Genomic DNA, 18,987 nt, shown 5'->3' with positions numbered 1-18,987 from the left:
AGGTTGCTACCATTAGATACCAATATTATCTTTTAAAAAATCTCTTCTATGCCTTGTTTGGTTATAAATTCTATCCTTATCAATGATAAGAGAAATTAGAAAGAAACTTGTTAATTTCTAGGCACTTTCAGTTCTAAAAATTGAAAATGAAAGTCCACAAATCTCACAATTATATTATTAGATTCTTATTTTTTTCTACAGATAGTTATATAGAAAAGTCAACATTTGAAGCAAATCTGAAGGAATGGATATCTATTCATTCAATACTTTTGAAGTTTTTTTTTTCCTTTAGCTCTATTTTTAAGAATAATTTGACCTTTTACATTTAAGGTTTGTTACATTTGAGGTTTTATATTTGAGGTTTGTTATATGTTGTGACGTTTTCTTAGACTTTTGAGGTGGATGAAAGCTGAGAGTGAAGTCCAACCCAAACTAACTGATAAGAGGAAAAGAGTCATAGGACTTTGAGCTAGAAAAGATTTCAAACACTGTTAGGGACAGGAGTGTCAATATTAATCTATAAGCTTGGATTTGATATGGAGACTAAAATAATGAGTTAATAATAAACAAAAGGAGATTTATTTAGTTCTGGCATAGCAAGAATATACAATAGGATATAATGACACTTTAGTTTCCCTGCAGTTTGACTGTCCAGTGAGCAGAGTAAGATGTAATGATCCCTTGGTCTTCAGACATTAATTATGTCAGAAGACACCCAGTTTCATGTGAGTGGGACTTTTTAATGTATTAGAAAGCTGCATCAATAGATTTAAAAGTATCTTTTAGGGGAAATGAATTTCTTTTTGGGGAGAAGGAATTCTAGTAAATATCAGTCTGATAAATATTAATACAGAGATTAATTCATCCATCTTCCTCATTTTACAGATGAAGAGAAGCCCAGAAAAATTGAGTCAAGTTCCTAAACGTAGACAGGTAATAAGTGAAAGAAGTGGGATTACAGCCTAGGTCCTCTGACCTTAAATCCCACAATTTATCTTTTACTTCTACCACACTAAATCAAGTAATAAGGAAAAGAAGAAAAAAATCTCAGACACTAAAAACTTCTCAAAATTAAAAAATATGTTAAAATGAAGTAGAGCTATTTAATTTTTTCTTTATTTTTGCAACATAATTAATATGGAAATACAATTTGCATGACTTCACATGTATAATAGGTATCATATTGCTTACCTTGACATGTATAATACCGTGTTTCCCCGATAATAAGACCTATCCTGAAAATAAGACACCCACATACTCTTTAATATTCCGCTAAAATAAGCCCTCCCCCGAAAATAAGCCCTATCGAACTTACTATGAAAACGGTCATCATGGTGATCCCCTGCGCTATATGCTGCGTAGCGGTACCTTCAGTAAGCAGCGCCGCCCTCCCCTCCCGGGTGAAACGCACATCGCGCTCCGAGCTGCATCCAATCAGAGCTGCAGCAGTGAGCGCGTCATCCTCTTCTTCCCTGGTGATTTGCTTGCTGGCGCTACTGAGAGCAGCGCCGCGGAGTAGAGCTGAGACAGGACCATCTAAAAACTCGGTAAGTTCAGTAAGTGATGGAGAATAAAATAAGCACTCAGGGGGCATGATGGAGGCTAAAAGGGGCATGATGGAGGCTAAAATGGGCATGATGGAGGATAAAAGGGGCATGATGGAGGATAAAATAAGCCCTCCCCTGAAAATAAGCCCTCTGGTGTTTTTTAGTCCCAAAAAAATAATAAGACAGTGTCTTATTATCGGGGAAACACGGTAGTTATAATATTGCTCACCTTCTATGTTCCTCCCACCTCCCCATCTCCTACCCCTTCTTCCTCTCCAATTCATCCTCACTCTCATTAGATAAAGGACATAGCACTAGAGAACTAGAGGGAAGGAGAGAATTTAGAATTCAAAAAATTTTTAAATGAGTGTTAAATATTAAAACTTCATCATTTACCTGACTGGGGTAGCTTCATAGAAAAGAATAAAAACAAGATAATTCCTGATTTGAGAAAATATATTATTTGTCTGTGTATTATTATTATGTTATTATTAAATATAATATATAGCATATATTATATATAATACATATATAGATAGACATAAAGAGATAGATATAAATATGCTTATGTTACTGGTTTTATCTCTATTCTCTTGGATTAATCACATCTTGATTTAAATTTTGAATGTCTATGAGAATATCTTATTTTTCTTATGAAAAGTTTAGATGGGAAAATGTGGACCCTTTATGTAATTTTAGTTCTGAAATTTATTATAGAGAGGGGGAAAAATCTTTTTTTCCTGAAAACTGATAATGCACTGATAGACAGAGGTAGGTAACTCTTTTTTTGCCTAGATTAACAATACAAAGGAATCTCTGCATGCCTGGGACAATACCTTCCTCCCACTTCCCCATCCCCCACTCCCTTCTTCCTCTTCAATTCATCTTTACTCTTCATCAGATAAAGGACATAGCACTGGGAAATCCTGAGGTGTTTCAGTACTAAAACTCCACAGCTGAGTTACAGAGTAACTTCCCCCACCCCCCTTCCTCTTAGAAATGATGGGGCTATTCAAACAGGCCAAAGTCCACTGAAGGCTACAATGAGATCCATAAAGCAAAGGCTGGGGAGAGATTTAAGAGGAAACTCGGCCTAAAACTGAGAGGCCCTATCCATTACAGACTGGGTCCTGGGCTCAGCTCTTCTGGCCTACAGATGCTGAGGCCATAAGCTATGAGGTCTCCAGTGGCAGCTTTTGTGACAGAGCTCCCCGGCTGGTTCCTGTTTTCTGGGATCTTTCTGCCAGTGACTGTACTGCTGTTCCTTCTCATTGCTTACTTCAGGATCAAATTGATGGAGTGTAAGTGAAATATTATTCCAAAGGGGGGGGGAGCGGGTGGTGAGGGAGTTCAGGAGCCTTTCTCAATGACAAGTGACATCAGTCCAAAGCAATTCACCCAGCTGAGGACAAAGAGCATCTATAATACCTACTTTGATTTGCAATTACTTTGCATTAAATCCTTTTTTCAGAATATCTAGAAATTTAATGGAACAGCTTTTAAGAGTTTTAGAACAGGAGATTTCTTAACATATTTTATGTCCTGGACACCTTTTCAGAATAACTTAAGTAAAATAAAGTCCATAGAATTGCAGAAGAAACCAATTATATTGACAATTTTATTTTATTTTATTTTTGCCCCTTGATCCATTAAGATCCAAACTCCTTGAAATCTATCCATAGTTCTCAGAATTGGGTTAAGAACTCCTGTTTTAGAATATATTTCCTAAGGTGGAGGACTATGCTAGGAATTACCATTAACTGCTGAGACAAAGGAAAACAGAAAACAAGCCATTAATCTCTAAACCTCCCAAGTCAGAAGGGAATTTTATGATTAAAACAAACACAAATCCTAGAAAATATAAGTTGTTTGTGGTTAAACCACAGGTGTGTATATCCCAGCATTGAAATGAATATTTATCTCACTATAATTAAGACTGTGACTGTGATTTGGTATACTAAGATAAAATAATAATAATACTAATAAATGTTGATTTATGGGATCCAAAATTTGGGAGGGATTTAAAAGACCATCTAATTTAAACCCTTAATTTTGCAAATGATAAAATTGCCTTAGTTGCAAGTAAGCATTGTAAGCATTAGGATTGAGATTGACTCACCAGCTGCTCTGATGGGGTCTTAATCCTATTTGTGTCATGGACCCCATTTTTAAATGCATGAAATAAAATATATAGAATTGCAAAGGAAACCAATTATATTGAAATGAAGATGGAATTTTTTGTAACCAGTTTCATAGACTTCCTTTAAATCTATTCACAGGCTCCAGGAGACTCTACTCAAAACCTTCATTAATACAAACAAACAAACAAATATATATGTCTGTGTGTATGTACATATATAATGGTTATCATTTTGGTCATAATTTGCTAACATTCAGGATTTAAGATTAGGAGGTTACACTGTTAAAACTTTCTAATATGATTTATCTGTCACTAAAGTGTTACACTTCCTTAATCCAAATGATGTCTCCCAGTGAACAATTATATTTCTTTACCTGACATAAGAATATAAGAATCGTCTTAATTACTTAATTCTGTAGCATAAAATATAAACTTGAAATTCAAGTCATATCAGGAGATGAATAATACAGATAATTGAACTATAATTGAATATAACATTGAATATGCTCATATATCTCCTTTGTTTTTCATTTTATCTCATTTATACAAACAGTTATTTTGTTGAATGACCCATGCTACATCCTTCTAATAGGCCACTTTGGGTATCACCATTCAGACATTCATTATCATTGAGCCCTGGAGAAGAATTGTGGGAAAAAGGAATAAAAAATAGAAAACACCAGTCATTTCCCCTTCAGAACCCTCCAAATCAATTCAACAGCCACACAGGGCAAACAGTCTCCTTTCTAAGTCTCTTTTTCAAAGCTACTAAAATAGGAGCTATCATTTATATGTAGCCCAGTCTTTCTTGCATCTAGATGGCCCCAAGGAATGGTATAAAGGATGAACATGTCATAGTCAATGACAATACTTTTATGTGTCCTATATTTTTTTCTCTAGCTGACTCTTTGGCTAGATTAAAAAAAAAAATACAAAAACCCTCATCTTCTCTGAAAACCTACCAAGCATTAAATAAGGCATACAACATGCCAAAAAACCTTATGGACTTCAAGGTCAATGATCTCTATGTGATGGTTAAAATAGGTCAGCTAATTCAGTGTGACACCAGGGTATTGGGGCTCACACAGACAGGCTCTCCTTATGACACTGAATCTTAGTTTTTCCTAACAATCTAGGCAATATAATGGGAGGAAAAAGCCTGCAGTATTAAAATATCACCTCCCCATGAGAGTACTGTACTTTTATTTAGACATTTACTTCTTAAAAATACTCAAAGCATAGTCCCTTTAGGATGCCATGGACAATAGTAAATATTGTAAGTTGCTAATGTGTGGTACGGAAATGGTGAGGGGTCACCATTTAATAAAAAAGCTGGAGAGATCTCTAGAGTAAAGCAAAGTTTATTGTACATTCTAGAGAGAAGGGTGTCCCACCCTTTCGAGCAGACAATTGAAGAGAGGAAGCACCTCCTGTGGGCAAGACAGCACCTTTAATCCCTAACGTAAACACCCCCTCCCACCACTGACCCTCATCCTCATTGGCTAAGGATCTTACATTCTAAACACAAGATCTACCCACGAAATTGAACTTGACCAATAAGTACATAGTTGCCCATATTTGACTGAAATAGGGAGGAAATTGTGTCATGGGAGGATAGCAGGAAGGGGACTCAATTATGCCCTTGAATCAATTCTCAAAGTCCTTAAGGCCTACTCCAACTCTGAAGTAGATGAAGCCTTACTCGATTTTCACAACTGTCTTAAAAGATCTCACCTCATCTTATTCACTAATGAGAAAGAAGGAAGGAAGGAAGGAAGGAAGGAAGGAAGGAAGGAAGGAAGGAAGGAAGGAAGGAAGGAAGGAAGGAAGGAAGGAAGAAGGAAGGAAGGGGCTAGGTGAGGTGAGGCAAAAGGGAAGGGAAAGGGGAAGAGGAAAGGGGAGAGGAAAAGAAAAAAGGGAAGGAAAGGAAAAAGGAAAAGAAAGGATAAGAGAAGGGAAGGGAAGGGAAAGAAAGGAAAGGAAAAGAAAGAAAAAGGGAAGGGAAAGAAAGGAAAGGAAAAGAAAGGAAAAAGGGAAGGAAAGGGAAAGGAAAAGAAGAAAGGATGGGAGGAAGGAAGGGAAGAAGTAAAGGAGAAAGGGATGTAGGGGAGGAGGAAAGGAAGTAGAGAGAAAGAAAGCAGGCTGGAGATAGGAAGGAAGGAATAAGTAAATACCAACTATAAACTTGGCATGGTGCTCATAACAATTCTGGAAGTTAAGTATTGTTACTATCTTCATTTTACACTTGGCAAAACTGAGGTAAAATGACCTGCTTATGGTCACACAGTTAGTAAGTATATAAGGCTAAATTTGAATTTAGGGCTCCAGGCTCTATCCAGAATGAATAGGAAGAGTATCGTGATGCCTCTAAATAAGGGTCAGGCAAAGGGTTGAGGATTGAAATTACTGCAACTCAGGGAAAACAGTCAGATCCATTTCATCTCACTTCCTCAATCTCTTTGTATTTACTTATCTATCTGTTTTGTATGTATTTTTGTATGTTATTGAATAGGTCACTTAACTCTGTTTGCCTCAGTTTCCTTATCTATCAAATGAGCCAGAGTAGTAAATGCCAAACCACTCCAGTATCTTTGCCAAGATAATTCTATAATCACGAATAGTTGGATGCAATTGAAATGACTGAAGAACAACAAAGTATTTTTTATGTATTTTCACACATGTATATTGCCTGGTCCAAATAAATGGTTGATTTTGCAAAAGAAAGGAATTTTTTGTGCTTTTTTTTTGTATGACCAATACCTCACACAGTGCCTGGTAAATAATAAAGATTTATTAAATGTTTGCTAACTAATAGATTTGCTGAGTAATTAGCCTAATTGATTTTTCTGCTTATCCTGGGAGCTAACTATGCTTGAATTATTAACTCTTCCTATCCATCAGGTCTAGAGATAGATACTGTATCTCTCATTTGGTTAATACAGTGCTACCACTAGAGTGCCATGTCTCAATTATCAAAGAGGTGTCCATGACCTATGGGAACTGCTGATAACACTACTCTTGCTGTTGTACAAACCTGATGATTTTTCTCTTGCTTGCTTGGCCAAGAATCCTGAAAGAGGGTTTCAAACCTGAGAGATCCAGGCTTAAGATGTGAAACTTGTGCCTGACTGATGATGTGGCTGGCCCCATGGAAGAGATTTTACTCCTTGAGCTCATGAGACCCTGGCTCACTTTGGAAAGTCACAGGAAGGCAGGCAGTCCACTAGTATTTTCAAGTACTTCTAATATATCTTAGCAATTTGGCTAAGTGCTGGGTATACAGTTATTAAGTAGAAACAAAGATAGTGCCTGTCCTTAAGAAGCTTACATTCTAATGTCTAAAGACAACACAGAAAAGGAAGATAAATAATAGGGCAAAGAATAATGGTCAAGGGGCATAGTAGAGAAAATCTAGAATTCAGTCTGGAAAGGAATGAGATATCCCTAGTTTAGCTGCCCTCGTTAATTGGAAGTTCTGGGAAGTTTCCAATCAAAGAAAGGCAGGGGAAGAGGATACTTCCAATGTGTGGATTCCAATGCTGAGCTGAGGCTTCAAGGTAAAGACTGGTACATGAGAGTATCAGGGAAGCCAAAGGAGTGCCAGGTCCACAGAGCAGTTATTTCTGGAATGGAGCCACCAAAATCTTGACTAGCAACATAGCAGGGTTTCAGATGCATGATGGCCAAAGATGCCATGCACTCAAAGCCATGTCTTCCCTTCTCTCTTACTGAGTAGACACAAGCAGTTTGTTGGCTTGAGATGAATCACCATGGGTGATTCATTCCAAAATGCTAAATCAGACTCTTTGTCCCTAATTTGTCTCATGTCTTCCTTTCCTTATATTTAGGAAAAATATTATTGAAATATTCCAACTCAAATTCCATTTCCCTCAGGAAGTCTTCCCTGCCTCCACATTGGACTGGTATATCACTCTACTTGTATTCCATTATGCCTTGACTGAAGCAGTATGGTATGATGGATAGAGCAGAGATATTCTGATAAGTGTTTAACAGCTGGCTCTCCAGGAAGGGGCAGGTGGAGGGGCAGGAAGTACACATGGCATTCTTTTAAATTTAATTTACATTATTAATATTTTCTCCATCACTTCCTGAAGTATAGAAATCAACCAAACAATAAATCAAACCCTAATTTGTAGCATTTGTTGATTTCTGGTACATAAATGTTCAGACTAAACATTTAATATTCAGGCTCAGTCATATGAGTTGACTCTAGCATGCCACTGTTAGAGAGCCAGTTTGGGTAAAAATAGTTAATATTTATATAGTGCGTAATATGTGACTGGCACTGTGCTAATCACTTTATAAGTATTATATCTTTTGACTCAAAACAACCCTAAGAGGTGTTATCACCCTCATTTTACAGATGAGAAAACTGAGGCAAGCAAAGGTTAATTGCCTTGCCCAGTATCACACAGTTAAGTATCTGAGGTCAAATGGGCCTTCTGGATTCCAGGCCTGGTGCCATATAGCTATATGGTTTAGAACCAAGAAGATCGAGATTTAATTCCTGTCCCTCACACATACTGGCTGTATGACTGACTCTTAGCGCTCATTTTTTTTGTGTGTGTGTCCAGGACTCCTTTGATAGTCTAATGAAACCTATGAACCCCCTTTTCAAAATGTTTTAAAATGTATAAAATATATGAAATTACAACAGAAACAAATTATATTGAAATTAAATTATCAAAACATTTTTTTTCCAACAAAAAAATTCATGGAATCTGTGGTAATAACTCCTCTTCTAAGACTATAAGCTGTTGAGAAGGTGAATTAGTAGAGGGAATTTCCATATTCTACAAGTTCCTTATATTAATTGAAATCACAGGATCAGTCCCTAACTCATGCAATGTATTCAATTTAGTATTATACGTATGTGTGTGTGTGTGTGTGTGTGTAGTCTGTGTGTTTCATTCCACTAATGACTATGGTATTGTCTCCTTGCATTTTCTCTAGAAACTGGCACAGGACTTTTGCCCATTGTAAATACTCAGTGAATGGCTAATGACTTTTTTAGAACTCAAGATGGGGGGCAAACATGCTCATAAAGTAACTTTTTACTCCTTAAAGCATTCTGTCCCTTTCTCTACATCCTTCATTTTTGTTTCTCAAGAATCATTGGGTCCCTTTAGGTTTCTCCATTCCTGTTTCTTAATTGAGATTCACAAGCCTCTGCTTTCAGAGTCTTTGTCATTCTCAGCAATGTAGGGCTTAACTGGATTTAGCCAGAAATTCAGCAAATAAGGGACCCCAATTCTTTGAATAAATAGCTATTTTTTAATATCGAATATACTGAGTATATCCGTCCAAGCCAAAGTCCCCATCTGTCTACCATAATCTGGGCTAGAGTTTCATTTTGCCTGAGGAAAGTAACCTTTAGTATTATAGCATCAGAAAAGGGGCACCTGGAAAAACTGATAAAGGCAGATAACCTTCTCCATTGTGGAGCTATAGTCAGTAATGTGGAAGTCAAAAAAACTATTAGAATGGTCCCATTTCCTCCATCTTGAATCCATTTAAGCTAGAGCTAAGCATTCAATTAGTAGGGCCTTTCAAAAAGCTGAGCCCTTGGGGCTGAATGACATTCTATCTTATCACTATTTTATATCTTCTCACTTTCTATGCCTTCCTCCAAAAAAACCACACAATCTCTAAAGAAATTAAAAAGATCTTGGGATCATAAATTAAGAGGAAGAAGGAATAATCCAGACTATTGAGCCCAATGTGCATACTTGGGGCACCTGAAGTTGAGCAACTAGGTATCCCAGTAAATAGAGCACTGGATCTGTAGTCAGGAAGACCCCACTTCAAATCTGGTCTCAACCATTCACAAGCTATGTGACCCTGGGCAAGTCACTTTTAAACCTTTCTTGCCTCAGTTTCCTCATTTGTCAAATGAGCTGAAGAAAAAAATGTCAAACCACTCTAGTGTCTTTGCCAAGAAAATCCTAAATAGGATCATGAAGAGTAGGAGACAAATGAAATAACTACAAATGTGCTAGGAACTGTGACGAGTGTTAGGGATACAAAGAAATATCACCATTTCCTTTCAAGGAGTTTCCATTCTACCAACGGTTTCCGTCCCACTGTTGGAGATGCACTAGAAAGGCTTTCTGATTTAGGGGTTGGATTAGGCAATTTTTAGGATCCATTGCAACTTTGAGACTTTTTGATTCTGAGGTATTATGTGTATTCTCTCAACTTTCTTCCAAAGCAAGATGAGCCCTAAGAGCCCTGATCAAATTCTTAAAAAAACATTCTTATACATGGCACAATATTGTAATAAAAACACTAAAATAAGCCGACGTTTGAGATCTATGTTTAAGGCCAGGTTCTACCTTTTTTGCTTCTTGTACCAGGAGAAAAAACTTTTTCTTTGGACTTCAGTCTCCTTATATATAAATGGAAGGGGTCGAGTTAAATAGTCTTTGAGCATCCTTTCCCCTCCAGATCCATACATAGGCTTATGTATATAAGAAAATTGGCTGATGGAAAGGCCTTTGAAAACTGGCATGTGGTGTGTTAGCAGTAAGATAAGGGGTGTAGTTGGTGTGATTGTAAACTATTTTCATTATGCAATTAACAAGTAGCCTGTCCATAAGCTGAACTAGGGCTAGCTGTTTCTTCATATGAAGGCTCTGGAAGAATACAAAGTTTTAACTGCCATTTGCTTTATGGTCCTTTTCCCTAAAGGCAAGAAGTAACAGCTTCTTCAGTCTCAGGGCAAATGAGATCATTCAGCCTAAAATAAAATATCACCAGTTTGTATCTCTATATAGCACCTTCCATTTCAGGATCTCAAACAGATGGTCAAACGTTATCTTGTTAATCTTCAAAACAGGGTTGTGACAAGTGCAATCATCCCCTTTTTGTCACTGTAAAGAGTATGCCACAGACAGATAAGCTGGCTTGTCGAAGAAGTTGATGGCTTCGGGTGGGAGCACAGAACACAGAAGCTTTGAATTCTAACCAGAAAACAGCCTGTCTCTCTCCTCTATGTATGTCCAAGTCCATCAGGCCAGAGAGGCGAAGCATTTGAAGGTCTGATAGGAAGCATGTGAAGACAGTATAATTATTCAACATTAATACTACTATTTCAAATCTTAGGAGCTAATGAGGCATGTAAATTTAATTAGGAAACAGCAAACAATTAATTAATTAATTAATTATTGGGGGGGTTAAGAAAGCTAATTTTGTGAGTTGCTGAGCTTGTCACTGTTGCTCCCACCCATCTGCCTTGCAAAATGAAGTAGCTTTTGGGTTTGCAATGCTAAGTGCCTAAAAGTCCCTGAACCAAGCCTTTCCACCAACAAATGCAAAGGCTACCATTCTTTCTAATGCTGGGAAGATTCCTGTACCTGTACCCTGCTGCCACCCTTATCCCAAAACATCTAAGGTCTTGATTTTTAAAAAATCAAAACATTCATTTTAAAGGCTACTAAAGAATCAAAGAAGTCCACAATTAGTAATTATCATCAAAGTGTGAGTATGGAGCTGTGTTCAGCATTGAATAAGGCTAATAACTTCAGCAATTTCCTCTCTAAAATAGATAACACTGCTATAGACATATATGAATAGTTGATTTCTCACTTAGACACATGAATAAATATTAGATTTCATCAGTGGAATAAGGCATGAACAAATGCAAAGTTAAAATTAATACTGAATAAGTATTTCCATGAAGTACAGTGGATTCTGGGGGATGGTTGTTTAGGAGTGGTGGTGTTATTTAGTCATATAATATATACAATGACTCTTTGTGACCCCATTTGCAGTTTTCTTGGCAAAGATTCTGGAGTGGTTTATCATTTCCTTCTCCAGCTCAATTTACAGATGAGGAATTTAAGCACATAGCATTAAATAATTTGCCCAGAGTTACATGGCTAGGAAATGTCTGAAGGTGGATTTGAACTCAGGTTTTCCTGAGTCTAAGCCCAATATTCTAGCTACTATATTGGCCAGGGTTAGCTGGTCAGGGTTAGAAGTACAAAAATATAAAAGTTCTTGGCTTGGATATCTAAATATACAATATACCGATATAAATAAATACAACTTGGCTGTCATAGTAACTGAGAATCATTAACTCTTAACATTGAACAACTTAAAGGGAATTAGGCTTTTAGAAAAGACTGGGCAGGGGGAGATGTGTCAAGCTGTTTCTTATATAGCATGTAGTTTCAACACAGGTATTCATTTAATGATGAGAGCTACAAAATAAGGACCAAAAAGAGTAATGGAGAACTAGTTACCAAAAATTTAGATAGATCATGTATTCCATGGTACTGTCACCATGAAATCTAAATGATCACATTCAGAATTTGGTTTCAAAGCCCTTTATCATCCTATTCCACTTAATCCATTTCTTCATCCTTCCCCTTATGATTCTATTCTTTGTGCTTACTGTGACTTTGGAGCTTTCCTAGGTCATCATCCTTGCTCTGGTTTCTCATTTTAATCTTATTCTTAACCAGTTCAATCACATGCTGTTTTCTACATATGAATTCCATGTCCCTTTGTCTTATTGCTACTCATATCTTGCCAAATCTGCCTTACCTTCTCTTACTTTTCTACTACTAAATAGCAATGTAAGAAATCATAGCTGTGCTGTGCATAACAGAGCTCACTTCAAATTTATTTTACTTCTGGTCCATCACAACATATAAGTTTTTTTTTTTTAATTCTCCTTTAATTAATTATTACATTTCCGAAACAGTCTATTTCCTCAGTTTTCCCATACCTCTTTGCAATTTCTCCTACTGAACATAGCTATTTCCTTTGGATTCCTAGCTTATAGATCAAAAGCCTTGTATTCTCATTTTTTTCCTCCAGTTTCTGATCAAGAGGTATTTTTGTTACCATCACTTCCGGTTTCCTTTCTCATAAAATCTCATTAAATTTTAATTTTTCTCCATTAGATGTTTTTTCTGCTGCATAAAAACATATATAGAGGTAGTAAAGTAGCACAGTGGATAAAAGAGCTTGATCTCAAATCGAGAACATGTGAGTCTAAATTCAGTCTCAGATACTAGCCCACAACACTGGACAAGTCATTTAACTGCTCTCTGCTTTTAACTTATCTCTTCCATAAAACTGAGATAATAACAGCACCTTCCTAATGCTCCCAAGATGCCTAAACTTTTAAGGGGCCCTCACTCTAAGCCTAGAAATCTCTAAGATCATGATTTTTTATATAAATTTAAGCACTTGTTTAAATACTAGTAAATAATCAAGGGTAGAATGAAGTAAAGAAAGCACTCAGCTGAGCCTATTCAATATTACCCTCCAAAAACATCTCAAATCCAATTCTGGAGTGCCAGAGCCAATAGAAGGTCAGAGAGGGACATTCTTCCAGCCCCAAACAACTTAGAGTTCAAAAAGATCTATGATATTGGGCTGGAGACTGGCCTGGATCCACAGGAATAAAATATCAGTGGTAGGACTAGGTAGTGGTGGCAGAAATAGCAGCAGCTTTAAGAGTTCCCAAGTCAGAGATGGTAATGGCACCTGGCAATTGGTCAAAAAGAGACAATAGGAGACTCCTGTGCTAGCACTGGGCATAAAACCAGATACTATTTGGCAACTCCATTGTCTTTATCCACTTCTGAATCATGTTTCAAGAGCAGGGAGGACTTTGCATGGCTATTATGGATTTTTGAACAAAATTTGTTTCTATCCTTTACTATAATAATTTCTAAAAGAAAATGATAATGGAAATCCCTGTGGTCACATATATAATAATACTCAATATACACATAGGATATGTCCTACATATATACATACATACATGCATATACATATTCTTGTATATGCTATACATATATACATAACTATATGCATGTATATGTATGGGTTATATATAATATATGCTATGTATCACAAACCTATATATTACATCATAAAAGTGCACATTACATATAAATACAGTAAATAATATACACATTATGCATATGCTACATTATATGTGTATATAGTCTCCAGGTCAACCTTGTCTCTTGCCTTGGAAGAAGGGAAGTAAAACCATTCCTTCAGTTCTCCAGATCTGGCTCCTCATCTGAACTACCCAAAGCTATCCAACCTAAGGCCAATTCCCATGGATAAAATCACAAAAATATGCTGATTGTGTCCACTACAAATTTATTATATAACTTCAACTGGTCTTCAATGCTGCGGGATAATCTTTTTACAATCCCTAATTAATTCAGTATACTACTGACTACAGCATCTTTCCTAAATCTTTTTATCTATCCTCAAGCTTCTCATGTTTCCATTTTCCCCAGCCTTCTCAGCTGAGAACTTTGTCTCATTTTTTAAAATATTCATCTCATATCACACAGACACTTTCTGCCAATATCCCCTCTTTCACCCAGCTTTCCATGATGAGGTTGTCCTTATCAAGGCAAACTCTTTTATATGTCTCATAGACATCATAAAGTCAGCATTTTTAAAACTGTTCAAAAACTGAACTTATCTTTTCCCCCAAAATTCTTCTCTTTTCTTAATTTTCCTATTACTACTGAGAACACCATTTTTAAGCTGATTTTATCTTTATATATATTTTGTTGACATATACACACAATATACATAAACATATGCACACACATGTAAAGCACACTATCAAATAGTATTTACCACTATAATACAATGTACTGCATCAAATAGGTATATATTCTAATACAGGAAACATTATATTGATATTAAATATGAAACCTACTACATAAAACATGGAAAAGATTATACATACTCTTTTGTACTACTTTCTGATATGTCATGCATATAAGTCATATTTCCATGACAAAGTTCTCCATAAGCAGAAGCTATATTTTCTTCTTCCATCTCCCTGACAGCTTTTTGCACCAAGTTGATTGGTCATAAAATGACTATTAGAAAAAGATTTGTTGATGTCTTTAGACTTTGTCTGATTACTATCTCATCCATTTACATCCCATTCTATTTCCTACCATTGTGCCTTTGCCTACATTGCCTAGACTTTGGGCTACACCATCTCATAATTCCCTATCCCTTGCCTTGAAATCCAACAATCACTCACTAAGCATTTATTAAATGCCCAATAAGTACCAGGTACTATGTTATGTTCTAAGAATAAATTCGCCAAAGGACAGAACACTAGAGGTGAAAGAACCTTTAAATATATTGTTGATTTTCTTCATTTTAATAGCAGAAGAATAAGAGGTCCTATGATTAAATGATTAATTAGACTGGTTTTTGTTTGTTTGTTTTAATCCTTGAGTTTAAAGCTCTTTTCATTTCTCCAGCCACTTCATTCAATCAGTTACCAACCTCTAATAGGATCATAAAATAATAGATTTAAAATTGGTCCAGACTTGATGGTAGGTCTGCTTTATTGTTCAGTCTTTTGGGGGGGCTTAGACCCTTGTAAGATTGAGCAAAATCATTAGGTTGAAATGAATTGAACAACCTCTATGTCCTAGATTATAAGGAAGATGGGAGTGAGCAAGTGGTTCTACAACTTGCTTGAAGATGAATCAATTTTAATCTGCTAATGAAAAGATGAGATTCTGCAGTGAGGTGCCTTTTCTGACATGCTTTACAAAGAGCTTTTATGTCTGGAAATTAAAATTTTGATGCTGCATTTCTCTTTTCTCCTTTTTTAGTCTCCAAGGTCTAGTTTGGTGATTTCATGTTCAGATTAAGATGACTTCAGGTTTTTCCTTGTATTTATAAAATCAAGTGAACCACAAAATGTCAAACAGGTCAGGAAAAGATGTTAAAATTATCCTTGGAGTTACCCTGTTTCCTCTTTGCTGTCTCTCATCCCTTCATCCTGACCAACTCCCATTCCATCAGTAGGTCTTACCTCTACAACATCTCTCTACTTATGCAAATTCTATCCTACTTCTGGCCTCCATCATCTTGCTTTAAAAAAAATTATAAGTATTCATAATATCACTACTTTTTTTTTAATCAAAACAAACCATAAAAAGAAAAACTAAAACCCTCTATCATAAATATGCATAATCCAGCAAAATAAATTCCCATATTAACTATGCTTGAAAATACATCTCTTTTTCCATTTTAAGTTCATCATCTCTCTGGCAGGAGGTAAGTACCATGTTTCATTTTCAATCTTCTAGACTTTGTAGGCTTATCATAATATTAATCACAATTCTAAAAGCTTTAAAATTGCTTTTCTTTCTAATGTTGTCATTGTATAAATTGTTCCTGTGGTTCAATTCACTTTGTTTTCTATCAGCTCATGTAGATCGTCCTTTTTTTTTTCCTCTGAAACTATTTCATTTTAATTATGGCAAATAATTTTCTATTATATCTATATACTATTAATATTTCTATAAATATTATATATGGAGGCAGCAAGGTGGTTCAATGGTTACAGTACTGGGCCTGGAGATACTGAGTTCAAATCTGGTCTCAGACACTAGTTTTGTGACTCTGGGAAACTCACATAATCTCTGTTAATCTACTAGAGAAAGAAATGGCAAACCACTTCAGTATCTTTGCCAAGAAAAACCTCATAGATAACATGTTCTACAAGGTCACAGAGAATTAGACACAACTGAATGACTGAATAATAAATAATTTGTTTGTGTATTTATACATGTTTATATTCTCAGATATATAGATGTAGATATGTGTATATAATACATATATAGGCATTTATGTAAGTATATATGTGCATTATGTACATGTATATGTGTATATACTTACATATTTAGCATTTAATATTCTTAAATATTATGACTCATTATATTACTTCTCTATTTTAGGTAAATAGCATTTTATTTTTTATCAATTACATGTAAATGTCATTTTCAGCATTCACTTTTATAAGATCTTAAATTCAAAATTTTTCTCCCTCCTTTGTCCCCTCCCCAAGACATCAAAAGCAATCTGATATGTTATAATGTGCAATCATGTTAAATATATTCCCATATTATTCATATTCATATAAAAGAAGAAATGGAACAAAAGGGAAAAAATATTCCTTCTTTTCTTAAGAAACTCCAGTGGTTCCTAATTGCCCTTAGGCTAAAATACAAACTTGTCTAGTTTGCATGTGAAGTCCTTCCCAATGTCACTCCAATTTACCTTTTCTCCTTTGTTTAATGAACATCAGTTTCCTCCCTAATTTGCCTTTTCTCCTTTAACACTAGTTTCCTTCCTATATTATACATTCTAGCCAAAGTGACCTATTTGCCGTTCTCTATATACAATAATTATCTCCCATTCCTTTGCCTTTGAAAAGGCTTTAAATTTTGCTGGTATATCAATGCTTTATAAATGATTAATAAACCAGATGCCCTTAACCTTATTCTTCCTTTTCCACATACCCTCATTCACTCCTTGGGCAGTCTTCCTAATATCTGTCATTTAATTCCCTACCTCTTTATTCAGTGTTTACTTTAGATGATTCTTCTTTGAACTAAGCTTTTCTTTACTAAGCCAGATCAGGAAAAAAAAAAAAAAAATTAACCATCTTTGAAAAACAAAAACAAACCGGAATCTTCAAAAAATGGCCCTCCAAACTTCACTTTATCAGGATTTCTTTAAAAAACAAAAACAAAACAAAACAAAAAAACAATTTATGTTTTTCAGCAATTTCAGCAATTCTTGAGTTTATCCCTATGTAGGCTGTTGGAGGGCAGGACAATTCTGTTCTGAACCTAAATATCAGGATTAACCTAAAACTAATATTGTATGTTAATATTTTATGATATGTTAATATTCTATGATAAAGGTGAAATGTATTTAAGAAGGGGAATAGTGAAGAAGATTGTGATAGATGAGCTGAGAAGACAAAAAGGGCTTGGAGGAGCTAACAATTTTAATTATCTGTGATGATCAAACTAGAGGAAAGGAGAGAGGGCTTGAACCCAGGACAAGACAGGGGAAATTTGGCTATGAACAAATGCAATATGCACAGGCAGCATTGAATGTCATTTGATAATGCAAAGAATTCTAACAAACATGAAATGCAATTAGCAGGCAGCAGTTCTTTTGTCTTTGGTAATCTCATCAAGCCCATTCTTTAGAAAAGTGACTAATTTCTTTTGGGAGTGGATGGGGAGGGAATAAAGAGAGCAGGGAAGGAGAGCATACCAATTTGTCCATTTCAGCATGTTAAGGATGCATAATAAGCCTGAGCATGCTCTGGAGACCCAGGCACTGGCATAATTCTGACCTGGAACTTCAGGGCCAGCCGTGTCTGGATTCTATCTGCTTAGTCATTAACAACTCAGATCTGTGATTCAGCCAGCACTTTCTGTTCTCTCCAAGGTAACAATGACTATTCCCTCTCTACAGTTGATGCAGAAGTGGCCCAGGCTTCTGATCCCCGAGACATTAACCAAGATGACTATTTCCAGTACCAGAGACTGAAGCAACATGACATTCAGAGATCAGCCACAGAAACAAAATGCGTTAAAAGGGATACATGCAATACGCGCAGATAACTAGCAACAAATTGCTGACATCTAGGTATATGAAACAAAACCTCAAGGGAACAGAATGGTAAGAGGTTTGTCCTATTTGCCATCCAGCACATGCACAGCAACTGTCATCCATAGAGCCTCATCCCTTTATTTTATCTTCTGGGAGATGCAGATAAACAACAGCTTTCCTGATTCATCATCGAGTGGTTTAGTAAAATACAGTGTGAATTTTTAACAAGAATTCTCCCTCTTTCTTCAATACTTGGCTCCAGGGAAGAAAACATCTAATGAGCCTGTGTGAGTTTGGTGGTTTTATAACTCCCAGGGACAAGTGTAATTATACACAATATTTACAGAATACTATTCATGCTGAAGAGTCTCAATGGTGTGTTTTTTTAAACATATATATGCACATATACAAACAGATATGTACATATATATCCTTGAATTAATATTTTCATCATCTAAAAGATGCACAACATACTTTGATTTTACTTGTGAAGAAAATGTGGCAGCAAGATTAAATATCTTGCAAAAGATGACAAAGTCAGAAAGAACTTTATGAAAAACCCATACCCAAGGCCAGACCTGACACTTCCTCTCCTGTTTTAAACTTTTATCAAATAATATCATTTTATTTCAATACCATTATTACAATCTTGGTGCATGTATCCCTTTCCTTTGTGCTTTCATAACAATGAAATAATGAAAAAATAAAGGAGTTCCCCAAAATATGTGAAATTTCTCCACAGTGAATGGATCATTTTCCTTAATTGTAGTCTCCAGTATGTGGTAATCCAATCCCAAATCACAGAATCCTAAAGTTGGTGGGGGACCTGAGAGGTTATCATGT

General features: G+C 35.8%; 1 long non-coding RNA gene across 1 annotated transcript; it reads left to right on the top strand.

Annotated features, from left to right (window-relative positions):
* Nucleotides 1–2,582: 2,582 nt before the first annotated feature.
* LOC141565976 (uncharacterized) lies at nucleotides 2,583–18,794 on the top strand. The gene is made up of 2 exons (XR_012489191.1): nucleotides 2,583–2,848; nucleotides 18,007–18,794. It is a non-coding gene; the product is annotated as an uncharacterized LOC141565976 (long non-coding RNA).
* Nucleotides 18,795–18,987: the final 193 nt, after the last annotated feature.

The sequence above is a fragment of the Sminthopsis crassicaudata genome, chromosome 4 (assembly GCF_048593235.1).
Source record: "Sminthopsis crassicaudata isolate SCR6 chromosome 4, ASM4859323v1, whole genome shotgun sequence".
Taxonomy (NCBI): Eukaryota; Metazoa; Chordata; class Mammalia; order Dasyuromorphia; family Dasyuridae; genus Sminthopsis; species Sminthopsis crassicaudata.
Note: the sequence above shows the minus strand (reverse complement) of the source record. Positions and strands in the feature narration are given on the sequence as shown.